The sequence below is a fragment of the Geospiza fortis genome, unplaced genomic scaffold (assembly GCF_000277835.1).
Source record: "Geospiza fortis unplaced genomic scaffold, GeoFor_1.0 scaffold112, whole genome shotgun sequence".
Classification (NCBI taxonomy): Eukaryota; Metazoa; Chordata; class Aves; order Passeriformes; family Thraupidae; genus Geospiza; species Geospiza fortis.
The window spans coordinates 27,687,156-27,702,852 of NW_005054298.1; positions in this window are offsets into that span (position 1 = coordinate 27,687,156).

Below are 15,697 nucleotides of genomic sequence, written 5' to 3' on the forward strand. Positions count from 1 at the left end.
TATTTGGTTCAGATGGTTGTGAATTGGCATGAAAAATGGGATAGTATCTCTATGTCCAGCAATGGTAAATTATGCACAATTTTTTTATTGGATATGGGACTGCAAATACTAAAGATAAGCGTGAATCACAGTGCTCAATTAGAAATGTTGCCTTCTTTTCTAAATACAAGTAATTGAAGTCTGTCTCCACCAAGCAGCCTTGACTTCAAAGACAATGTAAGCATAGTCTTTGTGTATGTGTTTAATTGCTTGTTCTATTTATAAATTCTATTTAAGGACCTTAATGATATTTTTAAAGAAGAATTCCTAGCGACTGGTAAATGCCCCTTAACAGCCAATTAATAATTAACAATGCATGGACTTTACCTAGGAACTTCCTGACCATTCAATTTAATTTATTCTCTGCAACATTACTGTCATCTGTACCTTGCAAAAATAGTTTCTCTGAGGAAAGGAGGACGAACAGCAAAAGCATCTCCAGACTCTGCAGCTGTTTTCCCTCTTGGAGTCTGGGATGCCTGGAAAAAAAATGGATGAGCTTTCACGCACACCCTACTCTTATGAAAGAATAGCATTAAGCTTCATAGCTAATGGTAGTTGAGGACAAATTGCATGTGAGTTTAAGTGGATGTGGAGAGAGAAAAAAAGTGCTGCTAACTGAATAATTAAGGGAAGGAAAGTGAAGTTACAAGGAAAGCAATTGTTTGTACAGGAGAGAAAGCAGATAAGTTCTCTCCTCAGGAACATTGAAGGGATTGTGGGGAAAGGACCAAAACAGGTGAGATTATAACTGTCCATAAGAATAATAACACTCCTGAGTCCCTGATTTTGGTTTCCAACAGGTGCAGAAAAATTCTTGTCTATCTGACAGCTTGTCTACTCTTCAGCTGCATTTGCTGATCTAAGGGAAGATATTCCCTTCCCCTGCAGACTGTGGCTCAGTCCTGTCCCGAGGCTCTGATGGCTGCAGGAATGTTATCAATAAGATTAGACACATCCTCTGCCCAGCGGGGAAGTTGGCGGGTTCCTCTCATGCCTGTCCTACAACACTGACCATGTGCAGCTCAAATTGATGCCATATTAGCCTTAATGCTGCATGTTTCCCCACTGAAGCCTTGCAAATCCCAGGGGGGAATGTGTGTGCCCCATTTGAGTGTGGTGTCCAATATCAGTGTGATGCCAAGGGCGGGTGTGTTCCCCGGGACTGGGCACAGACAGACAGACAGACCTACTGGCAGGCTCTCCTGCTGGCCTGTTTATTAGCCATTAAAAAAGCCATACCAAAAATCCCCAACACATTGATTTTGATGCACCTTTTCCTCCTAGGGGAGAGCTTAGACCCTTTTAGAACTACTTTTCCATCTTATTCCATATTGCGTATAAAATTGAAAATGTATGTTTTTCAATCAGTCCTTCACAACATGCCGTTAATTGTTTGAAGTAAAGTAGCATTTTCTTTTGTAGAGTGAAGAAGGCAAATGTCACTTCGCCCCAGGTTGCTTGTGCTAAGTGCAAGATGTAGTGCAGAAATGTGATCTGTGCTGCCAGGAGCTCAGTGAAGTGTTATATTTTCAAAAACTGTATCTTGCTGGTGTAGACATTATGTGAATATCATTGCATATGTGTGAGACTAGACAGATAAGAGATAAGGCTGTCCTAGCTCTACCCATGTTCTTAGCTTAAAAATAAAATTACTGTATTGATCTGCTCTCGCAGGAAAAATGTACATAGTTTTTGAAGTATTCCTAGTGAATACCCTCTAAATCTCATTTTTCTGTTCTTTCTGTCTGCCCTTAGGCAGAGACAGAAATCAATGGTTTTCATCATTCCAGCGTTGTATAATTTCATAATTCATGATGTATGATTTATTCAAATACAAATGGAACTTTTGTTTATCAACTTGAATGCAAACAAAACTAATAATTTCAGTTGCTTTTATCTTCATTGTAAACGGGTCGAGCCAAACATAGGAAGTCACTTAGAAATACTGCAGATGTTCTTAGTCTTTTGAATTCTCTGGTGGGTATACCAAATTATGGAGTCACTGTCCTGGCCTGTACAGGCCTGTTGTACCAGTCCCTCTTGACCAAAAATATTTACTGAGCATTCACTTCAAACCTTTTTATTCCTCTGGTTCTAAATAGCCTCATGTTTCAGTCCTGCCCAGTGCCCTGCAGAGACTACTACATGATTTATAACTAATATTTTTAATGTAATCTCACCTAATGCTTATTTCCATGTTCTGGGCTGTCTTCAGCTAGTATGTAATTAGTTCTCACTGTGTAATTGATTCTCACTACCTCTCGAGGAAGGGGCAACTGAGGTAAGAAGTAGGGAGAGCCCAAACAAGGAGGCATCACCAAAAATCCCTGGGTGTTGTGTCACGTGCTGCAGGTGGCATTAGGTCAGCACAAGGGACAGGAAGGCTTTTCATTTTCAGTTCTTTGGCGGGTTGTTTTTCAAGACACAGTTTCTGAGTGAGTGAATTCAGTACATTTTTGCATCTCAGAATACCTAAGGCACTTGAACCCTGAACATCTTAAAATTGGTCTTGCCATGGATCTTGTGTTTGGTGCCATGGAGCAACCTCAGTGTGAGCAATGTGGCGCTGCAGCTGACTGGTTTGGGGGTTTGCCCACCTCACCTCTGAAATGCATGGGACTCTGCCATCTAGCAGAATATTTCAGGGTCATTTTGTCTGTTATTTAGCTGGAAATATGCAAGGTCTCATCTCTCCACTTCATTTGTAAGCGGAGTAAGAGCATATTTGGATGTGCCTACTCTTCACTCTTTTAGGACCTCCTTGTAGAATCTGTTTTGCTTTCAGCATCAGCAATATCTTGTTTTGCATCATATACATATACTTCAAACTTCTGGGAATATAATTGACAAAGCAATTTTTACCCTATTGTTACAATATCTATGACTGGTTTACCGTGTAAAATTAAGCATCTGTTATACACCCTGATAATTGTCTTTATGAATATAATCACAGTTTAACTTTTTCTTTTATATATGGTGTTCTACTTTGTTAAGTGGTGGTAGTTCTTGTCCAGTTCTTATTTTGTTTGTATCCAGAGTCATTTTAGGTAATTGCTATCATAATGTTAATTGAAAAGACTGAGATGGCTGTTTAACACTGTCAAAGGTGAGGCAACCTGCATTCCTCAAATGAGAAACAAGATTGATGCTATTACTTTATGTATAACATTATTAAAGAGGAAAAAAAAGTACTTGCATTTTATTTGCCATGTGTTGCTATTGCTGCTCCTAGCACTGAATTCTGCTCCCGTGGGGATGGCTGTGGCACATGATTGTGTGAGAGAGGAGGCTGCAGCAGCCCAAAGCTGTCAGAATTCCCGTGACTGGAAGGTGTTCATGCTGCTCCTCCCTGGAGCTGTGCAGTAGCTGCTCTGTGGCCTGGCTGCCTCAGGAGGCCTATGGCATTCCAAAGGCCTGGAGCCAGGTGTCCAGGAGCTCCTTGGGAGCCCCTCTTCTCATGGGCTGCGTGCACAAATGCCAGGCACAGGGGAAGGCAGGGAGTGGGGCCGGGACAGGGAGAGAGCAGAGTGCCTTTGTTTGCCAGCTCTGTCTCTCCCCAGCTCAGTCCTGTTCAGCTCTGCCCATCTCAGCGTGTTTGCAGTCCCACTGGATACTTCAGCTCCTGTCGCAGCATCAGCTTTTGGAAATGCCACAGTGTTCCAGGTCGCTGCATGAGGCATAAAAAAAGAGATGCTGCCTCGTGTAATGCAGCTTGTGAATGGCAGTAGCCTCCTCCAGGTTTAAAAATTTAACAAATCACTCGGTAAAATTAAATCCATTTATGAGTGAAAATAACACTGTGTCTAATGCAAACATTGTACTCATTTTTTCCACAAACAGAGTAGAAATATTTCATTACTGTGGGTAGAGAAAACATTATATTTTCTCCACTTGTGCTCAAATGAGAACACAAAGAGAAGATGAAACAAGGAATGAACTCATGCTGTATTCTCCCTTTAATCAACTTAAAATCAATTACATGATGTCTTTCAGTATTTTACAACCGCTGCTACTACTGAAATGAGCAAGAGTTGTGATTGTGTACATGGTACCACGGCCATGACAAGAACAGGAGATGTAGGCTGATTTTGTGATTTAACTGTAGATGAAGGCTGACTTTGTGACTTACCTGCAACACCCAAATTATGGTATCAGACCATTGGGGTGTAGTAATAGCTTTAGTTCTAAAGACATGCCAGATTAGGGGTAAAATTTGTAGCCAGTGGAATTCCACTGAATGCTTCACAGGTTTTTGTGTCTGAGCTCAGCTACATGGCACATGCAGCAGTGGAACAGCAGATGCACTAATGGCTGTCATCATGCTGCTTTTGTTCATTGCAACTTTTTTTTACCTCTCTTTTCATACTTGGTACAAAAGTGGTCTGCAGGGCTTCCTTCTGCAACAACCTAACTTCTGTAATATGACATTGAAGTCTAAATAGAAACTACTTATGTGCATGCTCAGTTTGAAATCTGTGTCTTTGGTTGTTTTGGGTTTTTCTTCCAATTTTCCATCTTTCTCACTATGAATATTAAAAAAGGAGTAATTGTGTAGTAATAGGTTTTACTTTATCTGTTCTTAGTTTCAGGGTATAGAAAGGTGTACTAAGGAACGTGTAAAGTTCTGGAACACACTGAAAGGAAGAACTGTGAGTTTTTGTTTGACAATGCTTTGCCATAGTAGAATATCTGAAGGGCATTTTTAATAGCACAGACTAGAATTAATAGATCCATAGCCCTTTTTTCCATACCTGTACCCAATGCATTGCTTGTTACATACGCTGTAGGCTTCATGTGTGTATGATTATATAAATGTACACATATTGTATAGTTAACAGCTGATTCAGAGAGATTTACAAAGATGTTTGAAGGGAACAAAACTGTATTCTTGACACTTCTGGAGAAGGGAGTGGGTTGAGTGGGCAGTCAGCTGGTAGAAGGTTAGGAGAGAGGATAAATCATGTGTTTTTGTGGTGACCAGGGTGTTGGATGGGTGGCTCAGGAAGAGGGCCAGGCAGTGAGCACAGCAGTAGGGAACAGGGCTCAGGTGAGGCTGAGGAGCTCTTTGTGGTTTGGAGGTGGGTGGTTCTGTCTCCCTGCTGGTGCAGCTCCAGGAAGGAGCCTTTCCACATTCCCAGACCTAGGAATGTTGTGCCATGTCCTCCTTTGCCTGGTGCAGCCTCACCACATGCCCCAGCTTCTCCTAGGACCCTCACCACTGGTGCCTGTCACGTTCTGTGGGTGCAGAAGAGAGCTGCCAGTTCACAAGTACAGCCCCTGCACTGTAAAGTCAGTCCAAGTCCGCATTTGATTAAGAGGAGGAAGAATGGTGGCATTCAGAGGGTGCGTTAATGCACAGAAACTGAAACCAGAGCTCTTGAATGACCGTAAAATCTAAGTCTGGGCTTCAGAAGATTTGGTTTCAGCACGTGGATCTTCACGTGCTGCCTTAGGCAGTTTATTTCACTGCTTGGCATCCTGTCTCCTACTTTTGTCAAATGGAAATAACACATCTTTTCATGTTTGCATCTCATCCTTTGCTTTGTCATAATAGTCTTGGGGACTTTCTCATCCTGTGCTGAGGAATAATCCCTGCAGCATAATGTGATTGTCATCTTTGTGTTCAGATGGTGATAATTGTCGTGGTACTTTGGTAATAATTTCTGTCTCTGCAGTTTTGTTGTTTGTGTATGACTCCTGCAACCTGACCATCCTCATAAAACATAATAAATTTTATAACAGGATTAGCTCTGTAAGGCAAATGAGTAACGGATTTTTGGAAACATAAACTAATTAATTGTTGTGACTTTCCCAACTGTAATATTAGCAACTTTTTTTCTTGGTCTATTTATTTTTTTCTTCTCTTGACTAGTTCAGTGGACATGTGTTCTTTTGTGCTGCTTTCTAAAGTTAAACATAAGAGTTTTTAATGCTAAATTAGAATTGTTTAGCAGTAAGAATGCCATATTTACTTCCCCTTGGAAGATACTTCAGTCATTTTGCTTGGCAGTGTTCTTGGGGGTGTATAGCAAATATTAATGTGTTGCATTTAGAAAATTGTAATACAAGCTCTATTTAAAAAAAATACCTACTATAAATATTGTAAATATAAGCATAAATTTAAAATACTACATTATAAATATAATACAGTCGATCTGTAAAAATAAAAGTGAATTCACTGTTGCATTTTTTCCACATGTAGGCCATGACTCCCCTTGGGAGTCCCATTGGCCTGTGTCCAGTTTTGGACTGCCCAGTGCAAGCAGGGCTCTGATTTAAGTGAGTGAGCCCAGCTGAGGGTATTGGTGCAGTCAGGGATCTGAAAAATGCCATGCTTGAGGAGAGCCTTGGTCAGCTTTAAGAACTTAAGGGAGGACACACTTCTGTTTTCAGCTCCCTAACAAGGCACTCCAGAGAGCACAGAGACTCTTCCCAGAAGGCTCAGTGATAGGGGAAAAATGCAATGGAGATAAGAAATTCTGATTAGATTTTTTAAAAAATTGTCAGTATGAGGGAGAGCAGGTACTGGAAGATGCTTTCCACAGAGGTGGTGGTGGTGAGTTGAACTCTTGAGGATTCAATTGCCTGGATGCATCCCAGAGCAACCTCAGCTAAGTGGCCCTGCTTGGAACATGAGATTGGACTAAATGACTTCTGCAGGCCCTTCCAGTCTCTGTGATTCTGGGATAAATGTATGAATTTTGCTGAGTTAATGATGTAATAAACCAGTAATTTTAGAAAACTTGATTGAAGCCTGACTAAAAGAATAACCCCAATTGGGAAGGGGTGTGTTATGTACATTGTTTTAAGTAGGTCATAGAATCAAAGTTAATGATAAATCAAAGGAGAGTTTATGCATGGATTCCAGCATTTACTGTAAAGAGCAGCAGAAGCATCTGGGATTCTCCCTGGGACTCTGAGCATCATGTCGCATATCTGGGCATTTAAAACCTGCATTGAAGGATACAATTTGGAAAACCTCTGTCAAAGATTGCTGTTCATTTATTAAATGAGTTTCCTGGCACTCCCATCCTACTTCTGTAAAAAGCTGTTTCCTGAATGTAAAATGCTGTCTTTGATGTAATGTGATGGTTTAGTTCTGTTGACTGAAAAATATCAGAGCTCCCTATGCATTCTTCAGAATTTCACAGCCATTAAATGTTCAAAATATTCTTTTATCAACCACCCATGTAATGGCATTAGTTATCTGTATAGTCATAGATGGATGTGCAAGCCCATATTGTAAGTATTCTTGTGAAATTTCATTTTGAGAAAAGTATTTGTAGAATGCTCAACATAAGAGTACCATTATTTAAAAAAAGGATAAATGCACAAAAGCAGCAATCTTTGATATCAGTAAAACTGCATCCTAAATGTGCTTTGCAATAGCCCAATTTTAAGTCTTTCAATATTTTTGCATTTGGTTTCAAATATAAAATATACACTGGAAACTAAACAGATTTTATAGCCCAATTCCATTATTTAAATCACTCTGGGCTCTGATGCTGAAAGCTGCAATTCTGTCTGGAATCAAATTGTAAGGATGAGTTATAATTCCCTAATGGAAACACTGACTAATCTCAGAGTATATAGATGCTAATGGTGCCATGTAATGCATTAGCAAACATGTTACTGATAAATAGGAATGAAATACGATTGAGCAGTCTCAAGGATCATCTCAGAAAAAGATCTCAATTATAAAGTGTTGCAGAAGGAGCTAATTAGGTTTTTCTCCCACAAAAGACTGAGCCATGTGCAAGGGAAGAGGAAAAGGACTGTGAGCCTTTTGCTTTTGAAGAAGCAGCCAAACAATGTCTCTGCATCAAAGTTCAGAAATCCCTGTGATGCCAATGGCATAGGAGGAATCCGCAGCCTCTGAAATTGCCAGTGTTTTGTTGGCTGAAGGCAGCATTTATCTCACACCTCTGAATCTCAGCCAGGCAGCAGAGCCTGGGAGGGTTTGCTGGTCCCCCTGGCTGCTTCAGGTGGCAGCCACAGAATGGCACAGAGACACTCCTGTCCTCACCTGTGCTCTCCTCCTCCAGGCAGGAGCAGACTCTCCTCCTGTGCTCTCTCCAAAGGCAGACCTCCCTACCTGGATCGTCTTGCAGGTGAAAATGCAGATAAGCATTGTGGCTCTCTCTGAGAAATGCACTTATAATGACAGCTCCCATGCTACCTGCACATACACATGGCATAAGCGTGGCTGCTGATGCACAACAAAAATAAAACAAGGATGGAGCTGGAAAAAAATTCCTCTTCACATCACGTGTCTCTTCATAGGACACACAGCATCTTGGGCAAAGCACAGTGCCTTGCCATGGGTATAGACTGATTATGTTTAACTTTCTACCTACATTCCACATTTTAATTTTTTTTTTAGAGATTTTGAATATGAGCACATTTTATTCTTACTCGAGTGGCTTTTGGGCAATAATATGCTTGGAAGTGAGATGTTATTACAATTTTAAATTGTAACTTCATGTATCAGATTTCTAATTATTTCTGGTTTAAACATTGTTAAGTTTAGAATAAAAAACATAGGCTGGTATTCATTGTAAATTGGAAAAAAACCTCTTGGAAAGAAGAGAACTTTATATAGGAACTTTCCTATATAAAGGAAATAACTATAAGAAGAAAAAAAAGGAGCTTTAAACCAGGATATTGATATAAAGTCAGAGAAATAGATGAGTGCTTTGTACAGCAGAGTTGGATTGCCACCCCAGCCAGGTTCAGAGCTGTATCCCACCCCAGGTCTTGCCCTTGGATGGGCTGGATTCCATGAGGCTGTGCAGGCAGCCTTGGAGCAGCCAGCTGTGGGGAATGCTCCCAAGAGCTAAGTTGTTTTGTGGTCCCAGTGTGCTCTGGCACTGATAAAAGCTGTTAAACACAAAATTAAATCATTTCACTAAGGTGCTACATGATCCTGGCTGATTAGCATTTGAGAGATAATTCTTTCATTTTCAGATTGACTTTGATACCTGTGTCCTGAGAAGCAAGAGCTCTCCTATTTTCTTGTCAGTGTCAGTTTCTTGGTTTTCCAAACCCAGTATTTTTCCCTTGTATTTTGCAAATTCCTTAACCTTTTTTTAAAGCTTGTAGTCAAGGCAGAGTTTTGCAAGAGAGTAAACGTTCCTGTTGAGATCAGATTCCTTTTGAAATCACATATTTACAGCAAAACTGACCCAGAAGGGACTTGGTGAAGTTAATGCCAAGCAGATTCACTGTTCTTGTTACAATTATGTGTATGGCATGTCACACCTGACATTTATGGGAAATTTTGGTGTCCTCCAGTGTACGAACCAGTTTCACTTCTAACAAAAGAATTTTAATTTGGCTTGAAGATAAAACACAGAGCCTGAAAATCCTGTTGTAGGTATCTTCTTGTGCTAGGTCCAGTGATGAGTCCTGCAAAGAGTTCATTGTGTGCACATCAGATTTCCAGTTGTTCTTCCAGCATGGAACTGGAGAATTTATATTGATAGGAGAGAGTTAGTTTAGTTTTTTTATTTTGTTTTGTTTTTTCTTCTGAATCTTTGTATGTAAAAGCATTGTATAAACCGTTCCCTCGAAATCTGATAGTTGGCTTCATTCAAGCAAATACATAATTAATATACACCTATATCAGGTATAAACAGTGCCAGATATCCTCATGGAGCATTGATCTGCATGTTCCTAACCCCCCATGCCAGTGGTTTTACTTCCCCCTGCTTGGGATGGACACTATTAAAATAAATCATCATAATTTGTGGCTTCATTTTTCTATATAAAAGTAATCTGCTCTGTTTGGAAATTCAGGTGAGCCTGAACTACCACTGAGCCTGTTTCAATCTTCTTTAAAGTGTGATGTACTGGAATGGAGAAGGAAAACAGGAGAGGGATATTTGGGATATATATTTGGGCTGTCCCCAGAACGCAATGATAGGTAAAACTGTAAAGACACTTTGCAGCCTTGAGAAAAAGACTGCAGGACTGTCAGTGCAGGCAGGGGAATTGCAGGTTCTGGATCTCCAAAGCCACCCCTGATCTTGGTGCAGCCTACAGTTTGGCTTGTATTTCCTTGCTTTATCTTTACTCTTTTTTCTGCTCTTTGTCATTTCCAGCAATAGGAGTGTAAATATGTAGTAATATACAAGTCTTTTGTTAAGTAACAGTGAGAGTTCTAGTTTTCACTTTCCTTGACTTCCCTGAGCACTGCTTAGTTGAGAAGAAGAAAAAAGACAAATTTCACTCCTCAGATGCTAAAGAGATCCAAAATAGGAAGAAAAAAAAAATAAATCAGGGACTGGCAAAGAGGACCTATACCTATTCAGCTGTATCAGTTCTGATGATCAGATATAAGAATATTAAAGACAAAGAAATTTAGGCTATGTGAGCAAATTATAAATTTGAGGATTTTTTCAAATTGGCATTGGTAAGGCTTTAAAAGGCAGTTCTGGATTCCTCAGGGAATTCACAGATCAAGAAAGGCATGTTGAGAAGGTTGCTGGTTTTTCAGGTGAAATGTTAGCAAGAGTCTGAAGAGCAGTGTGTGGTTAGCAGGTAAGAGGCAGCCGTGGTGGTGACGAGGGCTCACAGCAGAAGGATCAATCTGGGCTCTTCCAAAAGATAAAGGGCAAAGATGAGAAAGAGGAGAATCAATGTGAGGCATGGGAAGGCAGCAAAATCTGAGCCCTTTCTCACGCCTGCTTCAGCAGCCTGGGAGCATGAGGAGAATTGGAGCTCGGGCTGTGACGGTGCCATGATGTCAATAACTGAGGGGACAGCTTGTCAGAGGTGATAGGACAAACTGTCATTTTACAAAGGGAGGGAGGGCTGGAAAGATGGATGTGAAAAGTGTCTGACAGGGTGAAAAGAGAAAGCTGGTGAAGCTGAATTGAAATAGGTGATGAGCAAAAGGAAATAATTGAAGAGTCAAAGAGATTTGGAGCAAAAGAGTAATGGAACCCTGAATGGATGGAAATTTTGGAAGAAATTTTTAAAAGGGATGTAAAAGTGAGGTCAGAATACCTGACCTTTCAGGGTCACTGTAGAAAATGAAGGCTCTTAGTAAGACTGAAAATGCAGAGCAAAGGGTGAGAGGAACCAGAAGCCATCAAATGGCATGGAAGGATGGAGAGGAGCTAAGAGGAAGGGCTGGGGGCTGAGGGGGCCTAAAGCTGGACTCCAAGATGGACCCAAGGTTCCTGCAGTGGTGGGAGGTAGAGAGCTGGGAGCAGGAGCACAGGGAAAGGCAACTGTGGCTTTGCAGGTTGTGTGCTTGGACCAGACAGTGACTGCAACTTGAATAAGGCTCTAGAGATCTATTAAAAAAATTAAAATTCCCTAGGGTGTATTTATGGATAAGAAATGGAGAACAATTGGTGTTAATTAGACCTGCTGAAGACAGAAGTCTTTCTCTTAGCTGTGTCATGTGTTTTCAGATTATTTCCATAGAAGTTCCTTTCTTCCCTCTGATACTGGTTTTGCATTGTATTCCTGACTCCTGGCACACAATCATTATCCCAGATAGACAGAAATTAGTTTTAAAATGTGAGTTGCTCTATGCATAGAATATCTTCAGCTAATAAACGCTGTCTTAAATTTCTTCCGTTTTATTTCTTTCTTCAGTTCATTTTAAGTGTCACTTCTTCAATACATCTTGACATTTAATACGAAGCATTTCATCTACTAGAAATACATCCGAGTTTTCAGCTCAAGAGTCCAATTAAGAAAATGTTCCCATGTGCATGCATTTTCCTTTATTGAACTTCAAGTTCCCTGCAATGTCAGGTACTGTGCAAGTTTAAAATCAAGGCTTTTGCAAAAAAAAAAAAAGTACTTCTAATCTAATATCACCTTGCCTCCTCACCGTGCTTCCCCACCTTCAAACAAATGAGATGCAACAAGCTGTCTTTCAGTTATATATTGTTCAACTTTTGCTTAGGACCTTTTTTTTTGCAGTTGTTTGCATATGTATCACAAATGTCTGTATGTTGATAAAAGTGTTGATATCCTCCTGCTTTAATGTTTAAGAACTTAAATAGGGTAATGGCAATTAAAAATGTAATACTGCTTAATGTATTTGTATAAAAATCTCCTTTGTTGTTTGTTTTTTTTACTGTTTGAAGTTGATACTCATGTAAATGACAGGTGCTGAGCAGTAATGAACGATGATCAGGCTTTCTCCTCAGAATGCTGTAATACAAATTAAGCCAAAAGGAATTCTGTGTTGTGCAAACACACTGTTGGTTTCTCTGAAGCTGTTCAGGCCATTTCTCAGGAGCTGGTGGGACTTATTTGTAGGGATGTGCTTTTCGTGTCATTTTATGGAGCATAACACTATCTGGAATATTGTGCTTTAAACTGAAAAGTGTGTGTGTGTGTGAGTGACTTTTTGTGGATGGATGAACACAAGAAGTTTTCAGCAGAGAGGACTCTTTGTTTGCAGAGGCAGAAGCCTGCAGCCTCGTTGACATGCTCCTGTGGCCAGTGTGAGCAGGAGACAGTTTGTGGAAGGATGGCTTTGTACTTGGGAGAAAAGTGAAAGGATGGTGATTAGTACATGTGCAGCTTTTATTTTTATAAAGCTTTGATTTTGATAAGCATTTTTCAAAGTTTAGTTTTCCTCTCCACCTTGTTCCATTGGGTGGATATTTTTTGCAGAAACTCATATCTCCAACAATCCCACAAGTGGAAAAACTGCATCTGTGGTACAGAAGGTCTGGGATTTGGAGTCTTCATCCTGAGGTAATTTAAGGGTCTTAATACCAGGATTTAGGATGTAGCAGTTAGAAGAGGGCATGAACAGAAGACCAGAGAGAGGCCAGCTCTGATGCCCTTCTTTAGAAATAAAGACTGTATTTACTGTAAATGTTTCAACTATATTTAGTTGAATTCAGAGGTTCAACTTGAAATCCTTATTGACTGCTGTTCATAAAGGTAAGATGTCTCAAGCCCACAGCTGGTTGAGTCTCTGGGCATGTGGTAGGGCCAGGGATAACAGAGCTGTTGTCTGGCTCTTCATTTCCCTGAAGAGCTGCAGCTTACTGATGTATATGGATTTTCAGGAGGGTCACCCTCTGAGGCTTTAGCACATTGCTGTGACTCTGGGCTTTGTACTGCTCAGTCCTGGGATGCCAGGCTGGAGCTCTCTTACAGACAAGCAGATAAATGACATGAGCAGCTCCCATTTGGTCAGGGGCAGCCTTGCAGTCAACTCTTGTGGGCACTGCAGTCATCTTTAACCAATTATAATTTTCCTCGCATATTTAACTGCATTTTCCCCCTGTAATTTCGTAAATAATTTTTCACCTGTTTTATTAAAGTTGGAAAGTTAATTGTCATATACTAAATATCTATAAAATAAAACCATTGGACTTATGTGAAAGGTTTAAAATTACTTTATTGAACTTCTGCTAGTCCCTATCTGTTTGGTTATACGTTGATGTGGAATTCACCATACTCACCTATTTATATCTTTCACTATAGACTTACTGATTTCTACCTCAAAAACCAGAGTATTCGGTATGTTATAAATCTGTGGTAATGTAGTCAAAAGAAATCAAGACCAATTTATATCCAGTAAAAGTTTTTATGTGTACTTATCCAGATCACAGCTTGGTGACCAGCCATTTACATCTGTATGTGTTCTTTCTATTAATTAAAATAATAATCCTTTCTAACGCTGCATCATTCAGGTGAGGTATAGAAATTGGAGGCGGTACCAAGAAAGCCTATATTTCCAAAGAGAGACCATGGTGGTTTTATAAAATCTTGGGCATTCCAAAGCCTTTCTAGTGGTTGCCAGCTGCTGAGGGCTTTCAGCAATTTGGCTTAAGGCAGACAACTTCATGGCACCAAAAGTTTAGGGCATGTTTAAAGTCTGAAATTGCAGTGATGGAGATAACAGAACAGTGCAGAGACCACTTCAGCTATTCAGACCCAGACAGGAATGAGTGCCAAATGAATCGGAATGGAATTTGATTTTACTTATTACTCTGTGAGCAATAATGGAGCTGCATAACAAGCAGATTTCTTCCGTGGGCCAGCTCCATTTAGTGTACCTGTTCTGGTGGTGTTTTCACATTCAGCAGCCCCTCAGTTGCCAGCCTGTAATTGCAAGGACACCTTTTGATGTTCTTCTGCAGCTCGCTGCCATCGGGCTCCGTGCTTTCCTCCCTGCTGGGCCACTTCATGGAAAACTTCTGCTCGGGAATGGTGTTAACAGTTGTTCCAGACAGAATGATTAATCTGTCTTGCAGGATCCCTGCTTGTAGCACTCTCCCTGTTTTATTTTTCAGTAAGGAAAATGTCTGATCTGACACATTGGCTGCTTCATATGTCTGTGCTCAGTTGCTTCCCCACCAGTTCCTGCCTGCATTTGGTGTTCCGTGAAGGTCTTGGGAAGCTCAGGGGCTCTGCTCTCTCAGCCAAGCTGGAGCATTTCCATCCACCTCCAATATCTTGAATTTTCATTAGAGTGGGAGACCACTTCAGTTTCAGATTATCTGTTTGCTTACATGTCTGGCTGCTCAGGCTGCAGGCAGACGTGTCTTTTACTGCTACTTGTATAGAGCTGTGAGAATAGTGTATTGGAAGGGAGGGAAAGGAAAGTGAAATAAGTGTAAGTGAAGTCTATTGCACATTTGGGAGCCTTAGCTGATGCCTGTGAAAACAAAAAACAAGGAAACAGGTGAACTTGTCTTCCTGAGACCAAGCCATCTCTCCCCCCTGGAAAGGAATCAGAGAGAGGAGGTGGGATTTCTCAGGAGGGTGGCTGGATGAGGGCTTAGAGCAAGCAAACAAACCTTGATTTTTTTTTTCCAGTGAGCCTACAGAGATCTTTTAAAACATTGTGAATAAGGCTGCAGAAATGTTGTTGTGTTTCAGGTTTTCCCTTGCTTCTATGTGTCGAAACTGTGTTAAACATTTTTTTCCTCTAATTTCACTCAGCTATTTATTTTGCAAATTTGTAGTTATACCAAACTAGTCGTCTTAATGGGAGTTGGAAATATCACAGCATTATGGGTAACGCGTACCCTGAACCTCCTGTGTTATTGGTGCTACGTAAGATGCCAGTCAAGGAGAACTTCTTAACATCAGGTGCCACAATGTTTGTGTTGGCACCAACAAAGTGTTGCCAGGTTTGTGCACTGTCCAACATCCTGATGCATTGATTGTGCATTAAAATATATTGGGAGCACTGAGACAAGATTTCTGGTATTTTCTCTAGCATGCAACACAAGATGGCTGACAGTATTTAGCCATTGTTAGTGTATAATGTAACTCCTTAAATATCTAAATGGAAAAAAAATACCCCCAAAACCAGATGAAAAAGATCTATAAGAAAAAAATGCATGCACAATCCTAACTTGACAACAATTGAGGGGTTGATCGTGTCTTGATTCTAATCCCTGCAGCTGTTCCTTTCTCTTCAGCAATACATTGAGTAGTGCGTATCAATTGACAAAATAAATGATGCTGACTTGTGATTAATTTGAATCAGATTTGCATTTGAAAGACACCAAAATCTTGTGGAAAAACTGGATGAAAGACTCAAGATCTTAATAGGCTCAAAACTTAAAATAGAAGAAAGTAAATTTGTCAGTACTGGAATTTGACATATAAAAAGTCATCAATAAACTCCCATTGTATGTAAGAAGAGGGATAGAAA